The sequence below is a fragment of the Lynx canadensis genome, chromosome F2 (genome assembly GCF_007474595.2).
Source record: "Lynx canadensis isolate LIC74 chromosome F2, mLynCan4.pri.v2, whole genome shotgun sequence".
NCBI classification, from domain to species: Eukaryota; Metazoa; Chordata; class Mammalia; order Carnivora; family Felidae; genus Lynx; species Lynx canadensis.
In genome coordinates this window covers 69,726,765-69,748,249 of record NC_044320.2, presented here as the reverse complement: position 1 = coordinate 69,748,249, position 21,485 = coordinate 69,726,765, and positions in this window count along the sequence as shown.

Genomic DNA, 21,485 nt, shown 5'->3' with positions numbered 1-21,485 from the left:
TCAGCCCACCCCAGAAAAAGTTCATGCAATTGTGTAGCAGCAGCGTTTCAGGGATTATGAGAAATCACAACACACATCTGGCACCAGGCTTCCCACTTAACATCCTTATTCCAGCACCAGTGAATGTGGTTGTTCTCCAGGGTCCGCTGGGACCTTTGCCTGTGGGGTGGCTGCACAACCCCTACCAAATGTTCTCCCAGCAGGGGAGCGGCCTCTCCGCCTGTGGCCCTTGGATCCCTCAGACCTTGCTTTCTGCTCCTGGAGATTTGCCCTTCCTATCAGAGCACCGCCAGGTATCGAGCTGCAGAGTTTCAGACTCTGAAAACGCCCTGCTTATAGAGTCTTGATGGAATTTAAACCCTCTCCTTTCTCCTTTTTCCCTTTTTTTGTTCAGTCCCTTGCATACACTTTCTTTTCTCTCCAGCTGTTTTCAGGCAGTGGGGGGATGCTTTCCTGTACTCTCCCCCACCCCCCACCCCCTTCTCCATCCTCTCTCCACAAGCAAAAACAGCTTCCTGCCCTCTGCGGCTTCTCTCTCCCCCAGTTCACCCCTCTGCACCATGTACCTGCCGAGTCCTATAGTTCAGGTTGTACAGATTGTTGTGTTCATCCTCAGATCAGTTTTCTCGGTGTGCAGGATGGTTAATGTTGATCTGGCTGTATTTCATGGATGCAAGACACACAAAAAAACTTCCATTCCATTCCACCACTTGACCCCTCCTCCTGCTTCCAGTTGTTTTAAATTTTTTTTAACATTTATTTATTTTTGAGAGAGAGACAGACAGAGTTTGAGCAGGGGAGGGGCAGAGAGAGAGAGAGAGAGAGAGACAGAATCTGAAGCAGGTTCCAGGCTCTGAGCTGTCAACACGGAATCTGATGCAGGAATCAGACTCACGAACCATGAAATCATGACCTGTGCTGAAGTTGGGTGCTTAACCAACTGAGCACCCAGGTGCCCCCCCCCCACAGTTGTTTTAAACTGATGACTGGTTGGTTTTTGCTTTCTCTGGAGTGTCTTATTGCTCTTATATCTTCTTGAATTCTATACATGTATTTAAACCTCAAATTCTTCAGATGTCTCAGTCATTCTTTTCTTTGCTATGGCGTCTCTGCAGATACCCTCTTTGAGCCTTCCATTCTTCAGTGCTCATCAGGGCTGGGCGCTTTCCTTTCGTGTTGCACTGAAACATTTGATCACTTCCTTTCAGTGTCTTTCTGAATCAGAACCACTGTTTTCTAGGTGTCATATGCAGTGGTGTGTAGGTAATATTTAACAGTAGATTCTCCTAACAAACAAAACTCTTGATTTTTAGCATTTCCCAATGTCCATGTTGTATATATTGCCATAATGGTTGATGTCGGGTTCCCAGCTTGAGGTCACTGACCATGCATTTGGGAAGAGATTCACCCGATCTGCACTCCCAGGCCTGCTCCATTGATGAGAACTATTTTGACAGAGATATTTCTAAAATAAACTCATTCTCTCTGAGCTAACAAAGCAACCTGGATCTCATTTAATTTCACTTAGTGGCCCTGGGTCATTATTATTAATGTCAAGTTCTAAGGCAGCAAGAGGTGTCTCTAGAGATTATGACATTTAGAGAGAAGATAGTTGCCTATAAACTAAATGACAAAATGGCTTAACATGGAAATTAGATAAAATAATTAAGTAAAAAATGCAGTGGTGTTTTGTTTATTTTTGAAGGGCTTTTTGTTGTTAGTTGACTTTTTAATTTTTTTTATTATTATTTTTTTTAACATTTATTTGTGAGAGACAGAGCACAAGCAGGGGAGGGGCAGAGAGAGAGGGAGACACAGAATCTGAAGCACGCTCCTGGCTCTGAGCTGTCAGCACAGAGCCCGACACGGGGCTTGAACCCATGAATCATGAGATCATGACCTGAGCTGACGTCAGACACTTAACTGAATGCATCACCCAGGCACCCTGTTGGTTGACTTTTTAAAATACAACACAGTTGGCCCTTGAACAACACAGGGGTCAGGAATACCAACCCCCTACACAGTTGAAAATATCCAAATACAACTTTCGACTCACCTGAATTTAACTACCAATAGCCTACTGTTGACTGAAAGCCTTACAATAACATAAACTATCAATCAGCACGTATCTGGTATGTTTTATGCACTCTAGAGAAAGAAAATGTTTTTAAGAAAATCATAAGAGAAAATGCATTTACAGTACCATACTGTACTTATCAAAAAGAATCCTCACGTAAGAACCCGTGCATTTCAAACCCTGTTCATTAACAGTCAGTGACTGAAACCTAGGTTTCATGGTTTGTATAGCTGTTATAGCTGCCTCTCTTTTAATCCTTGGTGTGATCCCCTCCTTGTTTAGTTTTTCTTTTCTTTTCTTTCTTTTTTTTTTTTTGCTGAACTTTTGTGTTCCTATTTCAAGCCACCATGAATCCATTTCTAAGTAAGTTATCCAAAAATAAATATTAATAGATATAGTGTCTCCACTAAAGAATGCAGATTTTCTAATATTTAAGCGCAGATTTCCTAATAAGTGGTGTTAATGCGGCTTCTCCTTCATTATATGTGTTTTCTTTAATATCATAAAAGAGAATGCTATCCATGCAGCTTCTGACAGAAAAGAAAATGGATTTTTCTCTGTTTGAAAAGTTCACTTTAAAGGTTTTTGTGATGCGCGACAGCTTTAAAATAGGGTTGCTTTTCAGAATAAATTGCCTGCAGCTGCTCTTCAGGGTTTCTTTTTTATCTGAGCACATCCATCCCGTTTGGACATAAAAAAACTGCATATTTACATCACTGATGGGCCAATAAATAAAATGCTGCATTTTTAGGAGAAGGTTCCAGGGAACTAATTAGAGTCACAAGCAGACAAACAGGGTATTAAAAACACGGTTCTACTTCTTACCTTGCTGTGATTATTTTGTGTTTTAGCCATTTCTGTGCATCTTCCCATTCATGAGAGCAGGGGATAGTGACAGATCACTTGATGATCAGGAAATACCCATGAAATGAATGTGGTTCTGGTGTGGTTGTCTTTAGGCATTTGCTCATTTCTCTTCTCCTCCACAGCTTGCTGAAGGTGAATTTTAACCAAGGTAAATTCAGCTTACTGGATGGAGGACATTTCTTTATGTCCAAGGAAATTAAAGCTATTCAGGCATACACCTGCCACATAACTAGAAAAATACCTAGGGTACCATTTTGATTTCAAATCTGCGGTTTCTAGGGCCATCAACATAACCAATTGTTGGATCATTTTATTAAAATTACTACTTTATCAAAGTAAATCTAGAAAAATGTCTGAAATGTATAAAATTAGTGTCCAAATGCAGCAGGTGGAACTATAAAAGTTTTAGATATAAAATACAATAAATATCATTTTTATATGATAATGACATTTTTGGCATTCACTAGACTATATGAAATTCATCTGTTTCATAAATCATACACAGATTATTTAAGTGTATATTTTATTACATTGTGTAATTGTTTAAAATGTAATTGTGTATAATGCAGATGTAATAAACCGTAGCATGTCTGTGATTGTAATGGTCCTGTAATTTTTATTTCCATATTCAGAAAGGGTTTTACCTAATCTAAGATGAATTTCCATGTAGGTATATGATGGTAATAAATATGATTCAAAGGAACGATTTAACTTAGTTTTACATGGGAGCCTTGAGCCCAGAGCTAAATAAATGAGAAAGCTTCATTTTGAAAAAGTGGTTAGTCATTATCATCAATGACAGACTAATGAAAGCAAAGAAATGAAACAGATTTGGTAATTTGTGTTTCTTAAAGGAAGCCAGGGGTGAGTAGGAGACTTTGGGTTTTGTATTTTTCCCCCAAATCATACCAGTTCTAGCACTCAAGCTTGTAGCTGTTTTTCCAAGTGTGTTATACTAAGCCAATCATTTTACTTAAAAAAATCAAGAACTGATATCATAGAATATGATATTCTAAAATATCTGCCTGGATCTTCTACTACAGAAAATGATTTAAGGAATATATGTTGAGCTCTCCAGATAGGTTTAAAGTTTATTTTTACTTGAAGTCATAATCCTCTTAGTTATCTTAGTACATTTTCTGAGAGAAGTTGCATAAAATAGGACATGAAATGGGTGTCACAACGGTAGTGATGATGACGTCCGTATGTGTGATTGAAACCAAATATGCAGACTTTTCTAGCTGTGTGATACATATTAAAATGGTGTGATTCTGCTTGGGTTAGAAGCTAATGGATTCTCTTTGCTTTATTTTAGCTCTCAGCGTTAGAGAGGCAAATCTTTGACTTCCTTGGCTTCCAGTGGGCACCAATTCTTGGAAATTTTCTACATATAATAGTCGTCATATTGGGTTTGTTTGGAACCATTCAGTACAGACCTCGATATATCGTGGTGGTAAGTCGTCTTTTTATCATAATAAATGCTTGTAGTAAATGCTACACATTTATAAATGCTTGTAATAAATGCTACAAAGTTACTAACAGAAGATTAGATTAGATTAGATTAGATTCATCAAAAATGAATAAACATTAAAAATAAAAAGATATTTTAAAACAGGGTTTGGATAGAGTAGGAGGTCTGTCTGTGATCCGGATGGCATGATGAGATATAAATGTGCATTAACTGTCATTTCTGGGACATATGTCACTAACCCGAAAAAGCAGACTTACCTAGCCATAACTGTTTACCATCTGATAACAATAATATCATTTAATTTTAGTTGATTTAGGATTTAGGACATTGTAAATGTTATTCAATATTCAATACTCATCCCTGATGTATTTAATACTTTATATCACTGAACATTTCTCCATTTTGTTATGATAAATTTGAAATGTTAATTCCATACTCCCTACTATACCAAATACGGTCTCCTTTGTAGGACAGTTTAAGGAAGTGTATGCTTTGTACCACAATGGAATGGAAATTATTCACAGTAATTAGTTTTGTATGAAAAGAAGGCAGTATTTTAGGCTACATGTATAAGGTTGTGAGCAATACTAAGCATATATAAGTGATTGTAACTAGGAATAACATATCTAAAATGCTCGTTGAACCTGAATAAATAACACAGTGTTCAGTAGGACTAGTGAGTATTTTCTTGCAATGCAGTGACATTGCCTTACTAGAAGAAAACCATAGACTTAAACATATGCCGTCTTTCAATTTTTATTTAATCTATGGAAAAAATAAAGCTACACATTTTTTCTGTGAGTGCATTAATTCTCTATTTTTAATCTCAAAATTGGCTTTTTTGCACCTTTCACCATATCAAGGTGAATGTAGCTGGCCCACAGCCGACACTCTGCACTCAACATGGCTGCCCTGGGGACATTAGGAGCATTTGATATCACTAAACCAGCTGCAGGGACCAAACAATGTCTGCTTTACTTTTCTTTCTGTATAGTCTGCTAGAAGGGTATCTCATGAAGTTGGACTTGTAGTATAAAACACTTCAGTGTGCATAATATCAAGCTATTATATTGGATTCTATCTTCCAGTTTGTTGCCACAAACACAGCACTTGTACTCAATACACACTTTTTATTTCATGATATTTTATTTATGATAATAATGAAGCCCACAATCCTCGATGGCTGTGAAACCAGTGTCCTCTCTGGAATGAAGCTCTTGGTACACATTAATGGCATTATCTAGTCCTATTGATTGTACCCTCTAAATACTAGCTCTACACATTTGTCACACAGCTACTGCCTTGGATGAGGCCTCTGCTTTCTCCTTCTGGAATAGGGACTTCCTGCTTGCTTTCAGCCTTCCTACCTTCCAATGTGTCCTTTGCACTTTTCCTAAATCACTGGCTTAAAACTCTTTGATAACTCTTAGCAGGATAAAATCTAAGAATATCCTTGGCTGACCACATGACCAAACACTGATCCCACAATCAATGTGTCCTCTCTCCTCTCCTTTCCTGCTCCCTTCTTCCCTACCTTCTTTTTTTTTTTCTTTTAAGTTTTATTTATTTAAGTCATCTCCACACCCCACAGGAGGGCTCAAACTCACAACCCCAAGATCAAGAGTCACTTGCTCTTCTGACTGAGCCAGCGAGGTACCCCACTTCCCTTCTTTCTTAACTTCCCTTCTCCTTTATTTAATTAACTTATTTATTCAAACTCTATTTATTGGGTCTCTGCCATGCATTTGGCATTGTATTAAGTATGGGCTACGTTGGTGATCAAATACGGACACATGTATTCTCTGCCATCTTGGGTACTTACCTTACATATTATCAAATAATCATCCAGGTAAATGGTAAATTGCAACTGTGACCAGTGTTACAAAGGAGCACACTGTGCCATGAGATGTATAATGGGGAAATGGGCTCTGCAGAAGTCACTGGGGAGCTGAGATCTGCAATGTGTGAATTCACCAGGGAAGAGGAAGACCGAAGTGTTGTGGGCAGAAGGCACTGCAGGGCACGTAGTAGGATGTCAATAGCAGTAGTTCCCATTCACTCATTAAACATTAATTGTGGCCCTACTAGACTTTGCTAGGGCTGGATACATAGAGAAGAAAGTAAACTACAGCATCCCTGCTCTCCAGGAACTCGTTATGCAAAGAATGGGGAGGCACCGGGTCCAGGGGTCTCTGGAGGTGATGAAAGGTCTTTGAATGAGTCATGAGAAGGATGATGGGGCTGAGCACTAGCCCCATCACAGGTGAAAGAACAGAGAGTTTGTGCATTTCAGCACCATGCACCCTGCTCCTACCTGCTTCTCCAGCCTCTCACCCAGGTAGCCCTGCTTGTTTTTGAGCTCCAGCTACAGCAACGTTTTCTGTCTCTGGAGCACACTTCCCTCCTTCCAGGCACTTTAATAGTTAATCACTACTGTTGTGTGTCTTGAACATAGTTTACAATTCGTTCACATTTATGTCTTCCTAATAGGCAGCGTTCTTTGAGAATATGGAATGTAATAGATGCTCAATAAATACTTATTGTTTTTCCCATGTAGTTCCTTACGCATTCAGAGTCCATTCATGTTAGAACTGGCATCACTTCTTTCTCTGGTATCTTTTCTTTGCTTCCCTCTCTCCCAACTCCCTCTTGTGCGTAGAAGGAGACAGATTTAGATCTTTAAGAATCTTCAAGATGGGAATGCAAGCTGGTGCAGCCACTCTGTAAAACAGTATGGAGGTTCCTCAAAAAACTAAAAATAGAACTACCCTACGACCCAGCAATTGCACTACTAGGCATTTATCCACGGGATACAGGTGTGCTGTTTCGAAGGGACACGTGCACCCCAGTGTTTATAGCAGCACTATCAACAATAGCCAAAGGATGGAAAGAGCCCAAATGTCCATCGGTGGATGAATGGATAAAGAAGATGTGGTATATATATACAATGGAGTATTACTTGGCAGTCAAATGAAATGCTGCCATTTGCAACTACATGGATGGAACTGGAGGGTATTATGCTAAGTGAAATTAGTCAAAGAAAGACAAATATAATATGACTTCACTCATATGAGGACTTTAAGAGACAAAACCGATGAACATAAGGGAAGGGAAACAAAAATAATATAAAAACAGGGAGGAGGACAAAACAGAAGAGACTCATAAATATGGAGAACAAACTGAGGGTTGCTGGAGGGGTTGAGGGAGGGGGGATGGGCTAAATGGGTAAGGGGCACTAAGGAATCTGCTCCTGAAATCATTGTTGCACTATATGCTAACTAATTTGGATATAAATTAAAAAAATAAAAAATTAAATTAAAATATAAAAAAGTAAAAAAAGAATCTTCCAAGAAAAACAATGCATATTTTTGCTTGTGTTGATTTTCTCTTTTAATGCATATGCCAATCAAATTTCTATGATTTTTGTTGTTGTTGATGTTGTTGTTGTTGTTGTCATCGTCTTAGGAGAGAAAGAAAGTAATGAATTGGTGGGAAAGCCTTCTGTGCCAAAGATATCATTGGATTTAATTTTCACACATATCCTATGGGCATTTATTAGCATCCCTAATTTTACAGACAAGAAAAGAGTTAAGGAAGGTTAAGTGACCTACCCCAGGAACCCACATAGTAAGTGGCAGAAGTGAATGTGTATCTGCCTCACCTCTGTTATAGTTAGGTTTGTGAAGTTGCTTTATCATGATCATCATGATGCTTTGCTTTGCTTCACCACCATATTCCAGACGATGTGGTGCCATTGTCAGTATAAATTTTGACATTGAAACCGATCCTACCCTACCACCTCAGCTGATCGCAGAATATTGTTACCTGTGTGGGATTCCAGATTACCTCTTGTTCTAACATGGGTATAAATCGTGCATTTGGAAGAAGTGCCTGAAGAATCGTCAATCCAGGGTGACTGGGTGGTTCTGACTCTTGGTTGTGGCTCTGGTCACGATCTCACAGTGTGTGAGATCAGGTCCCACATTGGGCTCTGCACAGGCAGTGTGGAGCCTGCTTGTGATTCTCTCTCTCCCTCTGCCCCTCCCTTGCTTGTGCTCTCTCTCTGTCTCTCAAAATAAATATATAAACAATTTTTAAAAAGGAATCATTAATCCACAAACATAGAAACTCTGTTTAAAAAAAAGTGCCTTCAATGGGAAGATCATATTGTTACTGGGAGGGTGGCTACGCCATGTTATCTTCATTACGCCACAGGCGATTTGTCCCCGAGTTGTTCCCATGAATGCTTTGATTCGAACTGACCACCGGTGGTCTGGGATTAATTCTGAAAAAGCCAGAAAATAAATCTGGCATATGTCACAGAGGTACACAGGTGTGTCTCGAGAGGCCCCAACTTTTCAGCGGCAGTGAGAGGAATCCTGGATCAGAAATTCACACACATTTTTCACTCAGCAGGGAAAGAGTTTTTGATTGTGGGAGATTTTCTCTCAAACTCACCTGCAGTATTCTTAGTGTTAGCCCCCTTTATTGGCCAAAACAAACACCAGTAATGCCAACTAAGTTTAATCCATTTCAAACTAAAATTTTTGGAACACTGAAACACAGATGGTAAGTTACTACCATTTCTGACATCAAAGAATCAAAGAATTTAAAGAATTGAAAGAATTAATCATGCTTATGAAAATGGTTACGGTCAAGGACCATACAAAACAAACTCTCCAATGTCTATAGGCAAACTTCTAACTTCTGCGAATGGAACTCAAAACTCATTAAAACTGCTCCTTTGCTTATGCCCCACTCCCCCACCTCGCGCCAGCCATGCTTAATGATTGTGTTTTCCAAAGACCACATGCTGTTTCTTGCCTCCTCTGTTTGCACACTCTGTAATTTCTACCTGGAATGCCCTAGTCCCCTTACCCTCTTGGAAAACTCTAAATAGTGCTTCCACCGAATGGTCACCTCTTAGGAGCCTTGCCTGAGCATCCCACTCCAGGATAAATGCCTCCTCCTGTGCTCTCATGGATCCTGGTGACACTTTCCACCCTTGTACACTGCACAGCTACAACCCTTGCTTCCAGGCCCATCTTATTCCATTCAACAGTGTTCTCCTGGCATGCCCATTGTTCCTATCCATTGCTGTGCTCTAGGTCTATCCTGGTATACATGAGGCTTTAAAGATGCTTAATAGTTGGGGCACCTGGGTAGTTCAGTTGGTTAAGCATCCAACTCTCGATTTCTGCTCTGGTCATGATGCCATGGCCTGGGATCGAGCCCTGTGTCAGGCTCCTCTCTCTCTATGGGGTACCTGGGTGGGTCAGTCGATTGAGAATTTGATATCAGCTCAGATCATGATCTCACAGCTCATGAGTTCAAGCCCCACATCGGGCTCTGTGCTGACAGCATGGAGCCTAGAGCCTGCTTCGGATTCTGTGTGTCTCTCTCTGTCTGCCCCTCCAGGGCTCATGCTCTCTCTCAAAAATAAACATCAAAAACAGAAGTTCTCTTTCTTTCTCCTTCTGCCCTTCCCTGCTCTCACTCTCTCTCTTTCTAAATATTGTTTTAAATATGTTTAATACTGTAATGAACAATTGATAAATGAATCAAAAGTTATTACATGAAATTATTTCATAGGATGGACTTGACATTGATTTCTTATCTCAGAACACACCAACAACAGTTCAATAAGAGAAAATGGTCTTTCCTGCCTTGTTGATCTCAATCTGAGCTTAGCTGAGGATTTACATGATAAAATGATATATGCTGCTCTGCCTGCACCTACCATTAGCTGACTTACTCCTCATCTTATTTTTCTCTAAGAAATATAATGTTATGGACTCCTGCCACTGTATTTGAGGAAGCTCCACAGCAAGGTGTGATATCTATCTATCTATCTATCTATCTATCTATCTATCTATCATCTATCTCTATATATCTATATCTATATCTATATCTGTATCTGTATCTATGTATCTATATATAATTAGTGGATACCAAGGTCAGTTGTAGGGTTTGAATGTACCTTTTGTGTTTCTTTGACCCTAGACAATGAAGCAGAAAGCATATTGTTCTGGAATCAGCTGTTTCCTCCTGTTTACTCCTATATAAAATATTTTAAAACCTTACATAGAAATTCCAAAATGAGAATCTGCCCTACAATTGTTTAAACCTTTATTCTTTCATGGGCAGTAATTTAATCAAGCAGTTCTAAATTAGTTGAAGTACAAAAGCATTAGTTAATTTAAGTTTTTGAATAAATACTAACTTTGGAAATTAACACAAAACTGCTTTTAAAAATTAGAAAGGAAGCCAAGTTAATTTGCTAAATCCACAGTTTAGTTATGGGACTTTTGTCCAATAGAAACTTGTGTAATTTGAATTGTTATATTAAAATTTTCCTGCTATGTCATCATAAACCTCCTTCCTGAGCTACTACTCAGCGTAACAGTTGAGAGTGTTAATTTTCTGGGGCGCCTGGGTGACTCAGTCACCTAAGCATCTTGATTTCAGCTCAGGTCATGACCTCAAGAGTTCATGAGTTCAAGCCCTGTATCGGGCTCTGCGCTCCCAGTGCGGAGCCTGCTTGGAATTCTCTCTCGTCTCTCTCTGCACTTCCCCTGTGCACACTCTCTCTCTCTATCTCTCAAAGTAAATAAATAAATAAACATTTAAAAAAAAGAGTGTCAATTTTCCTTTTAGTTGGTCCTATATTAAATCTCCTCCACCAATCTCCTCCACTGTGAAGCCTTGGGACATTTATTTCCATTATTTGTACCATAGTTAACTTCATATGTAAAAGTCTGACTCAGGTTGTCTTTAAGAATTACATTATGTAATATATGTGACTTGCTTAACATAACCTAACACAGAGTAGGTGCTTAGTAAATGATTGAGCTGTTAATATATCTTTTTTTTCTTGCTTTTTTTTTTTTGGCTTTCATTCTGCTTTTTTAGCCATTAAAATGAAGAGATAGCACATAACTTGGGACATTTATTTCCATTATTTGTACCATAGTTAACTTCATATGTAAAAGTCTGACTCAGGTTGTCTTTAAGAATTACATTATGTAATATATGTGACTTGCTTAACATAACCTAACACAGAGTAGGTGCTTAGTAAATGATTGAGCTGTTAATATATCTTTTTTTTCTTGCTTTTTTTTTTTTTTGGCTTTCACTCTGCTTTTTTAGCCATTAAAATGAAGAGATAGCACATAACTCTCTTAAAGTTCTTCTGGAGATGAATACTAAACTCTAGAAAGTGTTAGAGCAATGAGTTCACAAGAAACCTTTTTTTTTTTAATTATTAGTCTAACATATTGTACATAATACTGTATCTGATACAGTATTATACACAGATACACATGTGAATGAATGAATGAATGAATGACCTTTCTGTCATTTGGAAAACAAGCTCAGGAAGTAAAAATAACTTATGTCATAAACTAATTCCTCAATGAGGAAGAAATAGGCTGCAAGACTTCCAAAATTCATTTCAAGCAAAAAACACTGAAATATCTTTGTAAAACCTTGAAATATCCAGGCTACTACTTAGAATAGATGGACATTTTTTTCATCTTACAGTCTTTGAATATGTAAATTAGGATTTAAAATATATGTACCCTGGGGCGCCTGGGTGGCTCAGTGGGTTAAGCATCTGACTTCGACTCAGGTCATGATCTCGCGGTTCACGAGTTCAAGCCTCACATCGGGCTCTGTTTTAACAGCTCAGAGCCTGGATCCTGCTTCAGATTCTGTGTCTCCCTCTCTCTCTGCCCATCCCTACTTGTACTCTGTCTCTCTCAAAAATAAGCCAAACATTAAAATTTTTTTTTAATATATGCAGCGAACATAAGGAAAGTATACAAATAAATAGGTAGATAATTATACAGAGTAATTTTTTATATATTGGGAAGTGGTTTCTATACTGCAAGTATATGTGTCTGGATGTGAGAATATGGGCATACTTCATGATAACCAAAAGGTATTTCTTAAAAATGGAGTCTTATCTTTTTTTTATTCCTGTTTGCATTGATTGTAAATAAAATAACCTATGTCAAAAAGAATACATATGTTGTCCTAATACTTCCTGCCTAGGTAAATGCCTATGGATATGTTTGTATTGCTAGAAACTTCTTTCTCTTTATCTCTATGTACGGACTTGCATCTCGGACTTGAGATATGTAGTTTTCATCTCATAACAGTCCAACGTTCAGTCATGCAAACAATCTTTGTTGTCAACAAACCAATATATTAGAAGAAAGACGCTTACAATATTGTTTTTAAAAACCATGAACTTCGTATCACATGTAACACATCAGTTGCAAAATACAAAAGAAATTGTTATTCAAAAACATTGCCAGTGGCCTCATTATATAAATGACATAAATTTTTAGAAAACCGATAATTTGGTGAACTGGTCATTTTATAAGTTGCAAAATTTGGTGAAGTGTTAACTTGCAAATTATTCCGTAGTCCTTTTCCTAAAACCCTTTTGAAATGAAGCCTATCATGTAATACTTAGCTCAGCTCTGGAGTCAGACTGTGAGAGTTCCTCTCCCAATTATGACACTAAGTAGGTGATCAAAAGATTACTCTCTTCCTGGGTTTAGTGTGATGACTGAATAACGTGATCTGTATCAAGTGCTTAGCGTAGTACCAGGAACAAAGAAAGTGCTTAACACAGTACCAGGAACATAGAAAGCAGCAGAATAATAACTCATGTTATTGTTAGGGAATTTAGCAGCAGACACTTGGAGCCTACTCAGCCTGGTAATTTTATCTTTGAGAGTTCACAAATGACATCAGTGGTACAACTTGTGAGAGGTCCTGAATACACTTCTGTCACTGAGTTTGTGCCGAGATGTTAAAGTAGATTGGTTTTATTATGCATTCGTTATAACTATGGGTGGATTGTCTTTTCTAAAAGAATACTTATGGGCTTAAGTTTGCCTTCCTAATAATTAAGAATCGTATGGTTTTGCAGTTAATTTTGTTTATTTCCTTATGTTAGCCTTACTTTCTTTTATGCCCTTTCCTTAACCTTTGTATCATTGGCTTTTTTCTCATGACTTAGTGGTTTGCACTGCTCTCTCATTCTAATTGACTCATAATTAGATTAATTTAGAATGAAAAATGTAGATACCAGTAACCATCTTAAATTAGCAACAGCTTTGAAATTTGTTATGGTTATTGTGACTTGATCAGTTTGCAAAAAATATACATTGAGGATGAAGTTTAGCTATTTTCAATAGTCATGGAACTATTTTTGTGGTTTTTAAAAGTGTATTTCAATGTACTTGGCACATTTTTAAAACTGTCTAAAGTCATTCATACTGGAAGACTTTCTTAACCGAAGATATTGTCAGCATCAACAATATCTACAAATGCTAAAAGCCTCACTATATATTTTAATTTGTGTTAATATTTGAACATATTTGCCACCTTCTCTAAATTTTCAGTGATTTTGGACCCCTTAACTCATAATTATAATTGTATTATTCTTAAAACAAACAAACAAAAAAAACCTCCTCTCCAGAAAGAAAAAAAGATGTATGGGATGTGACATCAAATGTATCCAATTAGAAAGCTACACAACTACGTGAGATTATTTTGAAAGCCTTTTAAAAATCATAAATGACAGACACAAAATATAAATTAAATTTTGCAAGTAGTGACAGGCTTCTGATAAGGTTTCTAATGGGAGCGTGACTATTTTACACAGTGTTTAATCTTCATAATTGTGTTACTTGACACAGCATAGAATAAGTTACTTAGGTGATTTCAATATTTATTTTCATTTGACAATAGCATGGGATGATTAAAATCACTGTAGAAAGCAATAATTTAATCAGTATGTCGACTGAATATATTAACAATGTATAGGCTTTTGTGGTAAAGTAAAATGAATGAGAAAAGCATTGTGTTGTGTTCCCACGGTAAATTCCATCCTCAGTCATCCAAGCTAATTCTATGTCAATTCTAGATTTCAGTTTCTTCATCAGTAACCAGGTGGTTTGTACCCTAAGACCCTTTGCACTGATGAGTCTTGATCTAAGGCTACCTTAATTCAGACTCACCCGTACTCTCAGGGAAGGCATTTCTTAATACATAATACATTGATAAAACCAATTAGTCAGTAAGGCAAGCATGTTTAGAGTTTGTTGGATGTGATTGGAAGGTATTTTCCTATTATGGAAATCTGTTGTTTATTTGCTCATTCTTAACCATATTTATTAATTTGGGGGTTTTTAAAAAATATTTTAACGGTCATATTTAACATAATTGTGTTGGAGGCACAGACGCGCTACTCATACTAAAATAGTTCAACAGGAAAGTGTGTTCATTTTACTCCCTACATCCATTTTCAAACATGCTCTTCATTCAGGGGTATGTAAGTGCTGAGTTTTGACTAACATTCCTAAAAATTTGACAGGTTAGTATTATAACTAAAAGATAGATAGATAACCCACAGAAAATTTGCATAATTGTATTCCCTGGAAAAGCTAATACTCAGAAAACAGAAATCAAGTCAGCTCTTGGATTTAACTTTATCTGCAGGCCAGCAGAGCACTTTAAAAATAAATCTAGCCTTATTGGCATCTACTGAAAGCCGTAGAAACTATTGGATTTTTAATTTCCAGATCTTAGGGGACCTCATAAGGAGTAGTCTTTTCTGAGCACGCCCTGCTTCTTCCCAGAAGACTTAGACTTATTGACATTTTTATTATTGATTTATTTAGTATACATGCCTTTCATCTCTACATTTTTTTCTCTTTCTCCCCCTTCCCCCCTTCTCTCTAGTACACAGTATGGACTGCCCTCTGGGTCACCTGGAATGTGTTCATTATCTGCTTTTATTTGGAAGTAGGTGGGCTCTCTAAGGTAAGTTTATCATGCTTTTAAAGTACACTTTAAAAAGAGAACACTAATAAATAATTATTAGGACCATATATATGTATATGTATATCTATATATCAAGACAGAGAGAGAAATCTAAGTAACATTACAAATGGAATACTAATCAAAAATCGGTTTGGATACTGATCAGGAAAGAGTGATCTTAGAAGCGCGTTAATTTAATGAAACTCCACAACTGTAGCTTTCTGGTTTGGTCTGGTAAGCTGTGGTAGAACCCAGCTTCTAGTGTATCCTCATGTCCTGTTGAAAAAGGCCTAATGTCATGGTGACAAAAGCCCCAAATGTTAATTGAACAATGTTTTTGAACATTCTTGTATTTAAAGTGGAAAGGGGGGATTGATGAAAATGTTGACATAACAGATATGAATAGCAATCTGCTATCTTTGCTTGAGTATTGATTGTGGGGGAAAAAAAAGTTTGACAAAGGCTAAAATCCTTACATGTCAAGTGGAGGATACATTTCCTAACTACTAAACACGTCTTGAAATTCTGGTTAAGTAGAAGAGAGCTGTCTCCATGCAACATGATACCAATGTTATTTCTGTATAAAACTAGTGTCAATCGAGCACACATTTTTCACTATGACTCCTACAGAAACATCTTTTGATTGCCATCCAAATGGAAGAGCATCTTGGGTGAAGCTTCTAGCTGTGTTTCTCAAACATGTGTTTCATAAACCAGAACAATTTTTACTTGTAGAAATCACAGAGAGGAAATGTAACCGTATAATTACAAAAAGAATGAGAAAGCTGTATTTTTTTTCAATTTCTCATTATCAACTCTATTAACTTGTTCTATTATATCATAGTTTGAAATCTTATGAATAACATAATGGTCTTCTACCAGCATTTGTGGTTTTAGATCTTAGACAATTTGCACTGATCAGCAGACTCTTAAAGTTGTCAGGCTCCACTGAAGATCCACATGGTAACAAAGAATTTTGTTACCCTGAAGGGTTTTCCCCCGGAACCTCCAGAAGTGGTTAGTCTTTATTCTACATACACTGTGATAACCTTATAATTAGAACTTGTCATCATTTTCTCACATTGGCAAATGTATTCGGGAGCCAGAAGTGACATTTCTAATACTGACTTTTATACAAATGCACAAGCATCTACCTTTAATATTTGTGCCATTAATCACATTTTACCTCTAATTTTTAAGACAGAAAAAAGTATTTAAATCAGTGCCCAGTTATCTTCTATAGCATGCAGATTATAAAGTAATTTTAAAATGCAAATTTTATGAATATAATAATTGTGAATAATAAGGTAAGCAGAGCATTTTTCCAACCATGGCATTTTGTATCTTATAATTTGGTCTATTTAAATCATTAGCGGGTAGTAATTCTCTTCTATTTGCTTCCATATAAACTGATTTTTGAGGGGAAAAAATAGACCAGAAGAAATGTGTCTTATGGAATTGGCATCATGATGTGCTAAAAGAAAACTGAATTTTAAATCCTAAGTCTTTCATTCAACTCTTGTCTTTAACAATTATTAACTATGGGCCCTTAGGCAAATCATTTAACCATGCTAAATCTCTGTCACACATAAAAATAGGACCAGCTCTGCCAATTGAGCATTGTTTTAAGCTCATCATTTATGGTAACTCAGGTAAGCTTCAAAACAACGCTATGAATTGATAAAAAGATAATATTAGCACCTGTTGGTTCCACACAAGTGTGTTTTCGCTCCTCTGTTCAAGGTTACTTTTGTGAACTGCTTTTTCTGACTGCGTTTCTAATATCAGTATGCCTGTCAGGGTTTTTTTTCTTTCTCATTTCTTCGGGTGCAAGGTTAAAAGCGATGTATGTACTAGTCCCGGTCACTCATTTTATTACCCATTCAAATGGCGTTAGGCAGTCAACCAAGTATCCTAGGTCGTTAGAAGGATAGATGACTCCAAAATGAACATCCTAAAGATTTTCTGTTGTTCTCCTCCTATTAACTGCCTCAAAGGCTGGTAATATTTCCCTAGTTAGCCACAGTTTAGCCTCCGTTGCAATCTGTAGGACATCTATCCTGAAAAATAGAGACGAGTTAAGGACCCTTGAGAAACGCAAGCACCACTGCTACCCTTCCAGATTGGACTCCAGTTTTTATAAGAAATTTCTTGTCCCTGTGTGCTGGTATATACTTTCTAGAGCTCTCCATTTCTTGCTAGTTCATGAAGGCGTTTCATGGCATTACTCACTGGGATAGATTAAATAGAGGTCTTCTTTCACCTTGATTTTTCCCCAAAAATATCCACTCTAAAATAAGGAATCTTTTCCCCAAAACTGGATTCAGATGAATTTCCACAATATCTCTACCCGGTGTTATTCCAGTGACAGGAACCACCTAGCCATTCTCATTAACTACTAGTGCACGTTATTGTGCGCATGAACCGTCATCCATCTGGCCTGTTATGATTCTTGATTCCAGCATCCAGACATTCCTTTCCTTTTCACTCCATCTGCCAACCAGCTCTGGATCATGTGTTTGTCACTGGTCTTGAGGGTCCTGATTCTCCTCAGATCTTCCAGAACTTGAAGGAAATGGATGTATTGTTTACAGGGAAGGCATACATGTACGGTGAGGTCAGGGATGATTGTGGGTCTGCGTTTACATAATCTCCTGGAGCTTCGGTTTCCTTTTGAGGAAAACCACAGCACTGTTTTTACTTTAAATAAGATAATACATATAAAGGACTTAGGATCTTGGCATAGAATGAGGTTTCTGTAAATAGTCGTTCTCATAATTGCCATCAACATCATGTTTATTATTATTGAAGAAATCAGCAGACATCATGATTCTCATCCTGAAACCTTAGGGACATATTATTGCTATGTGAGGAGCTGTGAAGGGGAGAAAATGTAGGACTGAATGACTTGTTTACAAAATATGTACCAGTCCCTTGTGGTGGGACTTCTGACCTGCATATTAGCTTCACAGCTGTAACACTATTGATTAAATCCTTTCCTTCAACACGTAAATGGCTTTTTTGAAATACTTCTGCAGCTAGATTCTCCCTGTGTCCCTACTGTTCCCCCTAGGAGAACTTTATGCATCTTTGGAAGTCTCCACGGCTGTTTTTCTGCCATACTTTAAGATCACCCAGGGCACAATTAATAAGTTATTGCTGCTTCTTTGGAAGTTGCAAGACTTGAAATCATTTTTTCCACCCTAGGAATACATTCAGAATATAAATATTAAAACTCAACTCATTTGCTACATTTAACGAGACTAAAAAAATAAGTTATGTTGAGAACTCAGGTTGTACTTTCTTTGTAATTCCAAAGGAGTTTACGCTAATGTCTTATGCCAGATTTTGGATTACTCTAAATTGTACAAACTTTCAGCTAATATTTCGTTTATTCAACTCTTCTCAAATGTGTAAGTGGTCCTAGCGAATTTTGAGTGGGTCCCATTCTCATAAAATTCAGAATGTGTATAATTGGCATAATTTAGACATAAAATGAATATAAACAAATTATATGAAGATTTATCTTATTAATCATGTGCTTTGATCAAGGGCCTTTCAAAAACTTATAAACAGGGCATGGAAGAGAGAGAGAGCCTAAACTTTACTGATTTTTACTCTGTGTAGATGCTTTATATTGCCTTCACATAGAAGGAAAACCTACCTTCATTTGTTTCTCTATATCGTGTTCTAATGACTGCACTTTTTCCATCATGACCTGATGTATAGGTGTTTTGATTCTTAAGGAAATTTAAACCATTTCCCCAAATGGCAGTGATAGCACACTTTGTATTATTTTTTTTTTTACTTAAACTGTCACCATTCGCTCATAAGTGTCCTCTTCTTTTGTGAGATTCTTCCACTGAATATTTCACCTGAGCAGCCAGGCAAGATCAATGAGATAATTCTTCTTTTCAAGGCTCACTCTTATTACCTAGCCTGAATTGTTCTTCTGTGCTTACTGGAAAAATTCTCTTTCTTGCCCAAGATTCATTTTCCTTCAAGGTTGAATTCTTCCACTAACTTTGGCTTTGGACAGGCACTTTCAAGTAGAAAACTTTTAGAGTCAATTCAGAGTTAGGTACAGGAGCAATTGCTTAGGAAACAGAACTTCGCTTTCCTATGCCTGCTTACAATCTATCCATTATTTTTTATAAACAGCCAAAATATTGTCTCAAAGAATTCTTTTTCTTCTGGCAGTTTCAAACTAACTGACGACAGTTTCAAACTAAATCAGTGATGTACGGTCTATTTCTTTTGTACTTAAGCAAATACAACATACTGAATCTAGCAATGAATATTAAACTTACATTGATCTTTTCCTTTTCACGATCTCTTCCTACCTGGACATTTTGCAAAACGAGTCTTGAAATACGATGTTTACAGAGGGGTGAAGCTAGGGCACAAAATATCTTTATTTGAGAATAATGTGGCAGCAAATGATACAATAGAATCCTAGAAACCCAGCAAAATTATGTCTACATTTGGAACTGCCAGAATGGTATATCCTGTTTGGTATATCAGGAAGTAAATGTCATATCTATATCAATGAAACACTTTGGGAAAATGCATAAACTCTCTCAGCTCACTAGAATAACAAAATATTTCAGGATCTGAATTAATATATTGTTACATACTTACCCTGCTGTCCCGAAAGAATGTTTCTGTCTGTAATATCGGCCAGGGGGATGTGGAGACTGTGAGGGATATCTGTCCTGTTATTAAAGGATTAATAAAGGAAGAATCATCACAGTCTACTTCCAGGCATTAAATTGATAAAAGACCCAAAGACTTGCCGATGTTTATTTTCATGGTCGGTTCCTTATGTCTGGTTCATCTTTTATGTCTGAACTCTTTTTTCCCAAAATAATACAATTCTGTCCTTTAAAAAAAATAGCAAAGCAGCATAAGTATAGGTATGCATTTCTTATTCCAAAAGACTTAAAGTACACTTTTTCCTTTGACGTTGATCTAAGTGAACACAACTTCTTAAAACAGCATCTTCAGTGTCCTTCCTTGTATGGGAGGACCATTGTTTTCCCCTCTGGCTCCATTTCCCACATAAAGAAAACGATAGCCACGTTTAAACTTCGTATTCCGTTTTTCACAAATTGTATCAAATGCGAATATTTTGAAAACAGTTGCTCTAAATTTATAATTTGCCACTCTGTTAGAGTCCAATGACACATACAAACCATAACAAACTACTAAATAAATGCTGCAGGGTGGGTGGTGTTAGGAGTTTGTAATCAGAAATTTATGAGATAATCCTATGCCCTTCCGTGAGGGTTCAAATAGGGTTTTTTTCCTAAAAAGGAGATGAATATATCATTATATCAACAGTAGCTCTGTTTATTGCAGTATGATTAGAGTAGCTGTGTGGAACAAGGCCCATGCAAATATAACTGAAAAACTACACAGAAATTTGTCATCTCTATTGTTTATGTTTTATAATTTATTCCTCTTATAGGGAAATATTGCCTGAGATCAATTTTCGAAGAAGGGTAAACATGGTACCTGTAGATCTAGTTTATTGTCTCAACTCATTGGATTTTTATTAGGAAATAGTTGTATTTCTTTAGAATAAATGCCCTCTCAACTATTTTGTCTCAAACCCTATTTCCAGTCCTTATTATATTCTGTACAGATTCTGTAGCAGATTCGGTTGTTAAAAATTAGTCTCATGTCTGATTCAAATCTGTTCTCCCCTCACCAGAACTGGTCATGCTTAAGGCCTTCACATACCGCGCCCCTCCTCCCCCACTCCTCCCTTCTTGTGACTCTGCCCCTCTGGGAGAGGAGACAGGAAGTAGTCAACTTCTTGTATAGCCAACCTATAGCTGATGGTGGAGATTGCAAAGATTGCTGACCTCATGCTGACCTTCATGTTTCCAGATTTCACTAGTGGCCTCTGCTGATGTGACAATCTTCAAATATGCCTAATTCTTCTGAAATTCGATTAAATGATATTTATTTTTAATAAATCTATAATTATTCCAATAGATGTAATTTGTTAAGCAAATGCTTACATAAGCCATTCTGAGTTGACCATGCCTGCTGAATTTCCATGTAGCCATTATTTTCAAGAAAATTTTGGTGCTGCAAAGAAACCACACTTTTACAGCTTATACTCAAATGCTTTGCCAGGTTTTTAACAACTGTTTAAAGTAGCTGCTGCAGAATTTTTGATGCAGTCAGTTGAACATAAGACCATTTTAGAACAACGTA